Below are 10,750 nucleotides of genomic sequence, written 5' to 3' on the forward strand. Positions count from 1 at the left end.
GTGTAAAATGTGATCGGACAAGCAATAGCTCTAAATCGTTGTCAGACCAGACAAGTGGCATTTTTTTTTTTTTTGGTTTAAAACATTCAAATTCTTCTCGCACCTCGTGAGAAAGCATCTTCGGTTTTTCATGCCACTCTCCACGCAGCCGACAACCGGAAAACATGATAACACAGGGTTCTCCCCAGACAATGGAACAACGGCACCGCGCCACAGTGTTCTGACAGTGCCGTCACACTCTGCCCTGCTATCAGGTAGTTTTTCTAAAATACAGCCAGGCTGTTTGTGCTGAACTGGCCGCTCCCCCCTCCCCCGCGGGCAGAGAGCCAAGCAGCGCTGCAGCGGAAAAAAACTCTGTCAAAGTCTTCACATAAAATGAGCTCCTACTGCTTGCATAGCTCCATTCATTTACGGGGTCTGTTAGAAAAGTATCGGACCTTTTTATTTTTTGCATTGAGAAAGTTTGTGAGTAGCCGGACACAGGATTATCCATGGCTAGGGCACAAGGAAGAGGACAACACAATATACTGCCATGTCTGTCGGGATTTTCCTTCAATTGCGGACCAGTAAGTCATTTTTAAATGTGAAATAAAGTAATTTGATTTGCTTTATAAAAAAAAGCATACTGGCAAATGATCATGCATTGAACAGTGATGAATTCAGAAAACAAACAGGAGAGAAGCAGATGCATATTGGCATTTACCAATTATTTTAATTTTTTCCCCAATTATGAACAATCGCAGGAGAGAAACATTATGAGCTATGTCTTGGTTAACAGATTAAAAGGCTAGAGGCTATGCATGCAATATGTAATCAAATTTATTTTTTGGAAATTCAATTTTACCACCCACACAGGAGAGAAGCAATTCATGAAAAAGTGTAATTTTAGTACTTCCACCGTAGCATGCCCCCAGACACCCCTAGGTTACACGCGCCATTGGCGTATGTATTGCGTGCCTGCGGCGCTCGTTTGTCCGGACTACCAGCTTTTCCTATAGGAAAAGTAAACCGCCAGGGTTACTTGTCCTATTGACACGTACACTAAAAAGCTTAATGTCAATGCTTGCCATGCGTTGCCCCTTTAACATCAATGACAGCTTGGAGTCTTTTGTGGTAGTTGTGGACGAGGCTCTCTGATGGTAAAGCTGCCACTGAATATGTCTTGGACTTTATTTATATTAATTACAAAGAAATACAAACACTATGGCACTTTATGGTAAATCTATATGGAGTAGACAGTTCTCAAAAACTGACTGACTGTGCAAGAAGGAGAAGAGTGAGAAAAGCCACCAAGACACCCAAACAACCCAGGAGACGTTATGGGCTTAGGTGGCTGTGATTGGAGAACTTATGCACAGTGCAAGCTTTGCATTTTGCATCACTACTCTTAGCTTCATAGTGGAGTTGAGCAGAGGACTTTCTTTCACCAAAACAGATCAAATCCAGGCTTGCATCTCAGATGTACCGCCTGGCAATTTATATCTAAACTTTCAAGTCTTTTTAAGAAAATCCTCCTCTATACCACTTTATCATGAAGATGGATAACTGGTGATACAAAATGCAAAGCTTGCACTGTGCACAGTTTCTCCAATCACAGCCACATAAGCCCATAACTTCTCCTGGGTTGTCTGGGTGTCTCGGTGGCTTTCCTCACGCTTCTACTTCTTGCACAGACAGTTTTTGAAAACTGTCTACTCCATGCAGATTTACCATAGAGTGCCATATTGTTTGTATTTCTTTGTAACTGATGTAAATAAAGTCTGAAACATATTCAGTGGGAGCTTCACCATCAGAGAGCCTCGTCCAGAACTACCACAAAAGACTCCAAGCTGTCACTGATGTTAAAGGGGGCAATACACAGTATTAAGAACAGGGGTATGTAAACTTTTGATCAGGTTCATTTGGGTAGTTTCTGTTGTCATTATGATTTGAAAAGAGTAAACACTGCTGTTTGCCAATAAATTGCTTCACCCAACCACTAACCATGAGTAAAAAAAAAAAGTTATTGTTCATATTCTCTGAAAAATGGCCAAAAAAATCTGCCAGGGTATGTAAACTTTTGAGCACAACTGTACACATTCTGACAGCATCAAAATAGCATTTGAGATGATCTGATCGCGGCTGATTGAGCTCTAAGATCGATCGGTCACAGTAAAGCCTACCGGTGTGTTGTGCTGCGTTTGTCCACCTCCACTGGACGCCGGCCAGGGAGGACAAAGGAAATGTTGATAATAACATGTACGTGGCACACAATCATCATGTACAAAGGGTGTGAACAGCACACAATTAAACTGAAAGTACAGTGTCCCGCTGTATCTCTCCGTGGTCTCATGCAAAGTAATGCGTCACAGCACACGTCAGGCAGGGAGCTGAATGGATCTCATCGGTGTGATATGCATATTATTACCTGAACACCATCTAAACTCTGTAGGAGGCGTCACATGGAACTGTATCCCAGGCCATGACAATGTTATTAAACATGAGACAGAACCAGGACCACAGCCTGTGGTGAAAAGCCTCTCACCCTAGCTGCTGTGTGCTGCAAATAACCACGGAAAAATTAATGATAATCCAACCGACATCACGGTGTTCAGACTTGCGTTGTGCTCCTGAAGTGAGAAATAAAGAAATTAAAGATCACAGGAAAGGCTCCACCTGATGTATGGTGTGACTGCTTGGCCCACTGCCAGCTAACTTTCAGCAAAGGTGTCCAGTGGCATGTGCGCACATGTGCCTCGCGCGCACGCTTAATGGCTCATGCAGCCCTTATGAACACACACACACAGACACACACAGACACACACACATATCTGAGTGATAATTTCAGCCCCATGCATGTGCACACACACTCTGAATACTGGCGCGCCAAGCGCATTCTGCACAGTTTATGCATTAATAAAATCCAGTCATTTGGTTTGAATAATTCTTAATAAATCATGACAGGGTGCTGCCATGCAAGATGCTCACTGCACACTGGGAGCAACTTGGGGATTAAGGACCTTGCCCAAGGGCCCTTAGTTATTTTCCGCCAGGACAGGTTTGAACTGAGCACCCTCTGATCTCAAGCCCACCGCTTAACCACTAGGCCATCACCTCCCCAAAAGCTTTATGAAAAGGTTTATTCACCTGGGTAGGGTATCGAGAACCGGTTCTTTACAGGTATTATTAAGAAATTATTCGACCCACTGACATCAATAGCCTTTTTGCTTAACGATTCCCTTATCAGTCCTTCAGAGCGGCCATTGTTTTTCGCTGTGTTTGTCGGGAAAATTATCTTGTCTCTACGTTGATTACAGAACCCCTGCAGGGTCTGTAATCAATCATTTCTGCTGTGTGGCTCTACTTTGAAGCTTGAAGCAATGAAGCATTGATTCAACCCGCTGCTTTGTGGTTCTTTGTTTTATGTTGCTTTATCTTAACTTTTCCCCGCTAAAACCCCAAAGAGCATATGTCTGTGAGTAATATTTACCTTTTTTATGTTAAACCGACCTGTTATGGTCTTCTGAAACAGTTGATAGATGTATTTTTAAAACTTAAAATGGGACCTATGCTAACGCGTTAGCATGTCTATGGCATTTTCAATGTTAAAGTTAGCATTAAGCTGTTCGCATATCAGCACGCTTGTGTGCATTTGTTTTCTGTATAATAATTAATGGCTCAGCATTTTTTGTCATGAAAGAGTCAAATGTATTACAAATTGTAATTTTTTATTTATTTTTGTTTATATATTATTAATAATAATAGCAACATCAACAATAATAGTAATAATAACTAATAATGCTACAATACAATTTTATAGAAAGAGACAAAAAGAACCTGATTAAAAACAACAGAAAATCTAAAACCAGCTAACAATGAACATAAATAAGTAGATATAGAAATAAATGTTTCCTGTGAACACCTAGTGACTCTTACACCTCCACTTCATCCCTGTCTTATTTAAGTTTAATGACAGTTTGTTTCAGTCAAAGCATATTTTCAATTTGTTAATTTCTTCAGTGATTTCCTCCAGAACATTCTGCCAAACTAGAAAACTGCTGCATCCTAGTAAGAGCAGAATACTACTGAAATAAATTTGAATAAGTTTATTTTTTTCTCTCACCAAAATGAATGTGCACTCACTGCAGTTTATTGTCTGGCATAGCCCCAGGTTGCATTTCAGTGCTTCTAGAATTCAAGCATTTTCGTGTGGGTGGTGTTGGGGGTAATTTTGGGTTTCAGCTTTTTTTGTTTTTCACCACTTTCATCCCTGAATATGTCAATCGTGAGTCACTTTTGTGTGGATTAAAATTACTAACTGGGACTCCTGTCTTGTTCCGAGAAAGAAACGAGAATCATCCTCCGTTCTGTTCACACAGCTCCAAACGCTGCACGGCTCTGACGAGTCAAGTTAGAACGATAGAATCCAGTATGAATTAATAACTTCAAAGCAAAACACCATTTTGTTTATTTTTATTTATGTCCAGAGATCAAGGATACAGTAACCAATTTCAGATTTATTTACTTTAAGACTTAATGAAATACACAGAAAACCTGTAATGCCTACTTTTAGTACAAAATTCATGAGGTACCGATAAGGGAATCGATAAGGAATTGGATTGATAAGCAGAATCGATAATGGCATCGATAGATAAAATCTTATCAATACCCATCCCTAGTGACCAATTTCATATTTATTTACTTTAAGACTCAATAAAATGTTATTGACATAGAAAACCTGTAAAGCCTACTTTTCGTTTGAGGGGGCATGCCTGCTCCCCCAGAAAGTTTTTGAATTTGAGAAGCTCTGAGGTGCAATCTGAGGCTATTCCAGACAATAAATTGCAGTGAGTGCAGCACCCATTTTGGTGATGAAACTCAAATTTTTCTTCTTCAAAGTCACTCCATTACAAATATATATTTTCAACATAAAGTAACAGAAACTAATCATACCTGTAAAGTAATGCACAAACACTTGACTTCACCTGTACTACATTAATATACTTCAATCTACTTCTAAACTTTTCAACCTGTCAGACAGATACGATCAGTTTGGCCACCTTTGGTCTTGTTGACAGCAGAAAGAAGTTTTTCTACTTTACACTTTGAATGTATTCTCCTCCTCTTGTACATTAAAGTATTTTCAGAGTTTGTTTGCTCATCTTTGAAAAGTGGATGGTCACCATACAATGCTGTCAGATTCACAACACATTATACATGTATGTCCCCCCCCCAGATACGTAGAGATTTGCTAATTCAAAGTGGCTAAGGATACGTACATCCGTATCTTCTGCGGGACTGCTAAAGGTACGGACCAAGGAGAATAAGCGAAGTGCACAACGCATCTGCGCATGCGTGGGTCAAACGGGGGCAAAAATTCCAACTACCAAACTCACACCGCTCCCACTGAATTTCGTATACAGTAGCATTAGCAGACTGTGAAAGTTAAGGCCTACAGGGATTGTTTCAAAGGCTTTAAGCCTTAAGCGACGCATACAATAATGACAGGTGCGCACGGGTACGGACATATTTGCGCATTCTGATTGGTTGGTGAGACATGACATCACCAGGGAATACCCGCCGTATCTTTTGAACGGTCTCTGTAGATATGGTGTCCCATCAAGATGAGGTGAACGTTGAGATGAGGTGCGTCGCGCTACTGCACATGCGTGAGCATGCGCACATCGCTCTACCATGGACTTGAAGAAGTCACCCGCTGAGATGACGTGCCTCGCGCAACTGCACACGGGGAGATGATGTAACTCGCTTGACGTGCAACTGCGCATGCGTATTTTGTGTTTTTTTTTTGCTTTTTCCGTCAAAGTTTTTTTAATTAATTGTATTCAGTGTACGTGTATTTATAGCCTAGTAAGTAAAACATTTTCTGTATTTTACGTTAGGAGCATAAATGTATGTATATGTATATTTTGCCTGTCGAAATAAGCAAACTCCAGGTTAAAAATACTTATCGTTTTATAGTGAGCAGATTTTATACATTACTACGTTCGGATGAACAATTTATACATTTACTTGCCCATCAAAATCAGCGAACTTCGTCAAGTCATTTTTTTTTCAGTGCACACATATGCAGTTACACAAGGAACCTCATCTCGACGCACCTCCGCTCGACAGACTTATCTGTCGAGATGAGGTGCCATGACAGAACAACGGATCCGTACCCGTAGCCACGGCCTTGATAATTTGCTGATTAGTCCAAGAGCAGATTTTCAGAAGGGCTCTAGAAATAGGAAAACGTAGCACGCCCAGTATTTATTTGGTTTGACTTTTTTTGCAGGTTGGGACACACCTAAGAAACATACCTAGCCCTGTTGTAGTCATAAATTGTGGTATAGATAATTTGCTATGAGGGTTGGAATATACAGACGAAACGCGGCAAAACGGCAGAAACAAAATTCGTCATAAATGTTAATATCTTGCAACTTAAGCTACAGACATGTTTTGGTGTCAAAATGTGAGGAATTGAAAGATAGGAACAACAAAACAACCAATAACATTTGGTAGTCATATATTTGCTCTTATGAACATCAAAATGCAAAAACCTCAAATAATCAGCCTAAAAACCATTTCGGTTTAGCCGCCGCCAATACACACAAATGACGTATGTACACAATTGAAAAAGCCACAAGAACTGTTTGAAGCTTTTAAAGCTGAAGGAGTGTCAAAATCAAATATCTTCGCTTTCTGGAACTCTTACATTGACTGAGATAATCAAAGTTTTACTTGGCTTCATCCGAGCAGAGAGAACTGCAGACTGGCAGTGACATTTATCTTTCACTGCTGCAATGGTGGCTTACTTTTTTGCCATGGATCGACCCAGTTACTCAAAATGGATTCCAGTCTACCTCACGGATATGCAAAAGCTCCCGGACACACATCCTAGAGTTCATGCAGAATTCATGAATGGCAACCATCCAGTAAGTCGAGCTACCCAACCATTCAGCCAGGTTTGGACAGATATGGCCCTAGAGCAAAGTGTAAACTTGGATTCAAAGAAACAAGGAGGGATCATAGGAATTACACAGAAATCTGGAACTCGTGAACAATGGTTCCTCACTAGTCATCAAAGAGCAGCCATAACAACAGCAATGAAGGATATATGTGGATTGCATGGCAATGAACACACTGGAACACACAAAGAGAGTGGGAGACAATGGATCGATCGGGATGAATCTGATGTACAGAAATTGCTGTCAGTGTTTTCTTCTGAACTGATGACAAACCCTTTCTCTCTGGAACAAAGCATCGATGGTCAAGTACTGCCACTGGTGTTGTAATGCCATCTGACCTGACGAATAACTTGGTGAACGCAGTTGAGCATGGTCGGAATCACATGAAAACGTTCATTGTGGAACGTCTAAACAAATGTTCTAAAGGTTTCTGGGATCCAGTACCACAACTAAAACCGAAAACTTTTGCTGACTTAGCTCAAAAGAAACACATGAAAACAAAAGACAAAAAACTCAAGTGGTTAACGCAGACAGACAACTGTTTGGACGACTGATCATAGTGGCAAAATCAAGGGATGTTGACCTCAAATACATACTCACCTATGAATTGTCAGTTGTCCCGTTTTCCTTGGCCCATGCAGATGGAACACTCAGAGCGAACACCAAGAGTGCCTTGCTTGCTGTACTTGAGGAAGGTGTAGATAAGTTCCACAGACTACCAAATTCAGAGCCAACACCACTCACTGCAGTCATAGTGGATGTCATGGCCATGATCCAGATGGTCAAGGTTACTGGAGTGGCAACATTTGGTGCTTTGGCAGAAAAATATTGGGAAGCTTGCACAAGAGTCCTGAGTCAGAATGATTACCATCGAGTAGACATCATTTTTGATCGATATGACAAGAAACATTCGATCAAAGAACAGACACGTTTGAAACGAGGAGCTTCAACATCACTGGAGATCAAAATTACTGGGGATAACACTCCGATTCCAAGCCAATGGAGCAAGTTCCTCAACAACCCTGTCAACAAGGCAAACCTTACAAACTTTCTTTGTCAGAAGTGGAATGATACATTCACAGATGTGGTACCTGTTGGCAAAACTGTTGTCCTAGCTGGAGGTTTTCGTGATCTGTTGAGAGTTGCTATGCTCACTTCTGGCAATTCCAAAGTTGTGGACGAGCTGCACTGTGACCATGAAGAAGCAGACACTAGGATATTACTGCATGCCCTTCATGCCTCTCAGGACCATGACAACGTGGTAATACAGTCACCTGATACAGATGTGGCAGTACTAAGCATTCACACTTTCACGTCAATGCACTGTCCCGAACTGTGGTTTAGAACTGGTACAAAAGACAAGCTACGATATTTGCCAGTACATACCATAGCTAATCTGCTTGGTCCCTCCCTGTGTGCTGCACTCCCAGGATTCCAATCTTTAACTGGATGTGACAGCACCAGTGCACTCTCTGGGATAGGAAAGAAAAAGGGCTTTGACTTGCTGAAGACCTCTCCTGAGCATCAGCAAAGCATATCCAAACTTGGAGATAGCTTGGAACTGTCCACAGAGTGTCAAATGTCTTGCGAAAAACTGGTTTGCAAGTTTTACTCTAAAAACGCTCGTGCTACTGCTGATGAGACCAGGTACTTTTTATTTTGCCAAAAACAGAAGCAAAATGAAAATCTACCACCAACGTCAAACAGTCTCAAACACCACATCAAGCGAGCCAATTTCCAAGCATTTGTTTGGAAGAAATGTCTGTGTGTCATCCAGAACTTGCCATCACCAACTGGGCATGATTGGGAGCTTGTCAGTGGATCTACACATATTAGGCCAGTTCTGATGTCACAGGAGCCTGCTCCTTCAACCATTTTAGAGCTGATTGCATGCAAGTGTAAAAAATCAGCTTGCAGGAGAACAGACCTCTGTCAGTGCAAATCAAACAACTTAGTGTGTACAGAAGCTTGCTTATGCATGGCAGGGGAGTCATGTGAAAACACTCAAATGAATGTCACAGAAGACTGATATTGATGATTAGGGATTGTACAGCAAGTGTTATCTTTGAAATGGTGTGTGCCACTTTTAAATATTCATTCTGTGGTTCATTCATGTACACATTTAGTCAAACATCAAAACCTTGTGTACAGTAAAACGTCAAATATCGTATTCTTTAAATAGAACCTTTATTGTGGGCCGAAGAAAATTAGGGGGGAGGTAATGCTTGTGGTAATAACTAAGTTTTTTGAATGTATGTGTATAACTTCTTTAATTTCATTATTTAACAGAACAATACAGGATGATTTTGGTGTATCAAGTGAACACCTAGGTGTTGTAGTTTTTGAAATATTTTAATTTGTGTGTATTGGCGGCCGACAAAACCGAAATGGATTTTAGGCTGATTATTTGAGATTTTTGCATTTTGTTGTTCATAAGAGCAAATATATGACTACCACATGTTATTGGTTGTTTTTAATCTTTCAATTCCTCACATTTTGACACCAAAAACATGTCTATAGCTTAATTATTTTGCAAGATATTAACATTTATGGCAAATTTCATTTCTGCCATTTCACAGCGTGTCGTCGGTATATTCCAACCCTCATAGCAAATTACCTATACCACAATTTATGACTTCAACGGGGCTAGGTATGTTTCTTAGGTGTGTCCCAACCTGGAAAAAAGTCAAACCAAATAAATACTACGTCAGTATTTATTTGTGCTACGTCAGTATATGCCACCACCATAGTGCTCTTGGACTAGATCTACTTTATCCACCACAGATCTCCGGTCACAGAGTAGACATGGACACAAAAACAGTTCAGAGCCTTTATATGCAGATTTGTTGTCTAACAGATGAACTTGAATGGCTCAGATTAACATGCAGGGTGCACAGTAGTTGGAATTGGGTGAATGAACGAATTAATGGTTTCTGCAAGACAGAAACACGAATAAAACTGTGATTTTCGTCACAAATCCTAAACACACGGTGCTTATTAATACAGTAATATCAGAAACACTAATAACTGCAGTACTATGTAAGTAGTTGGCCGAAGCAGACCACAAAGGGGCTAGTTAGCTTAGCCCTTAGCCAATAATGCTAAATAACTTAAAACAGCCACACTCGGCAGGAATCACTATCAACCCCACGCAACATCCATCCCCTATAAAACAGAAAACCCTCTACAAATAGGTAACTCACCCTCTTCACGAAGGAATTCTACTTTAGAACCAGCGTTGTTGGAGCCAAAAATAACACCGTTAACGCGACCGAAGCTAACAGCGCATTGGGGCTGCCCAAAGCGATGCCTAACCGAAACAACATACAGATACGACCGCTGCAAAAATGGTGGGACCCCTGAGGCTTATTTTGCGCCTCTGGTATTTTGCTAGACGATATTTTTTGAGTCAGAAATACATTCCAATACTTTTGTTATTTTATTTTAAAAATCGCATAACACGTGGATGTCTCCTTTTTATCAGTCACCTGGGTCATTTTGAGATCAGTGCGAATCGTTTGAACAACTGCCTACTTTCTGGGTATTCTGTGTTAGTACGCGCCCGTGGCCGACGTCCTTGATGAATTCCTGCGCAAAAAGTAGTTCACAGATCTAAATTAATTCTAAAATTTACTAGTAATAAAATTATAAAGATAACTGAAGTTTTAAGAGTGGACGTAGATATTTTAAGAAACTTAAAGTTTATGAGCAACCTCACCTGTTATTGCTCAAGCACATTATAAACATAACATAAACATTGACACGATGGAGTTTGACGCGGAAGAGCACGGGATCCCATCTTC

The sequence above is a fragment of the Thalassophryne amazonica genome, chromosome 9 (assembly GCF_902500255.1).
Source record: "Thalassophryne amazonica chromosome 9, fThaAma1.1, whole genome shotgun sequence".
Classification (NCBI taxonomy): Eukaryota; Metazoa; Chordata; class Actinopteri; order Batrachoidiformes; family Batrachoididae; genus Thalassophryne; species Thalassophryne amazonica.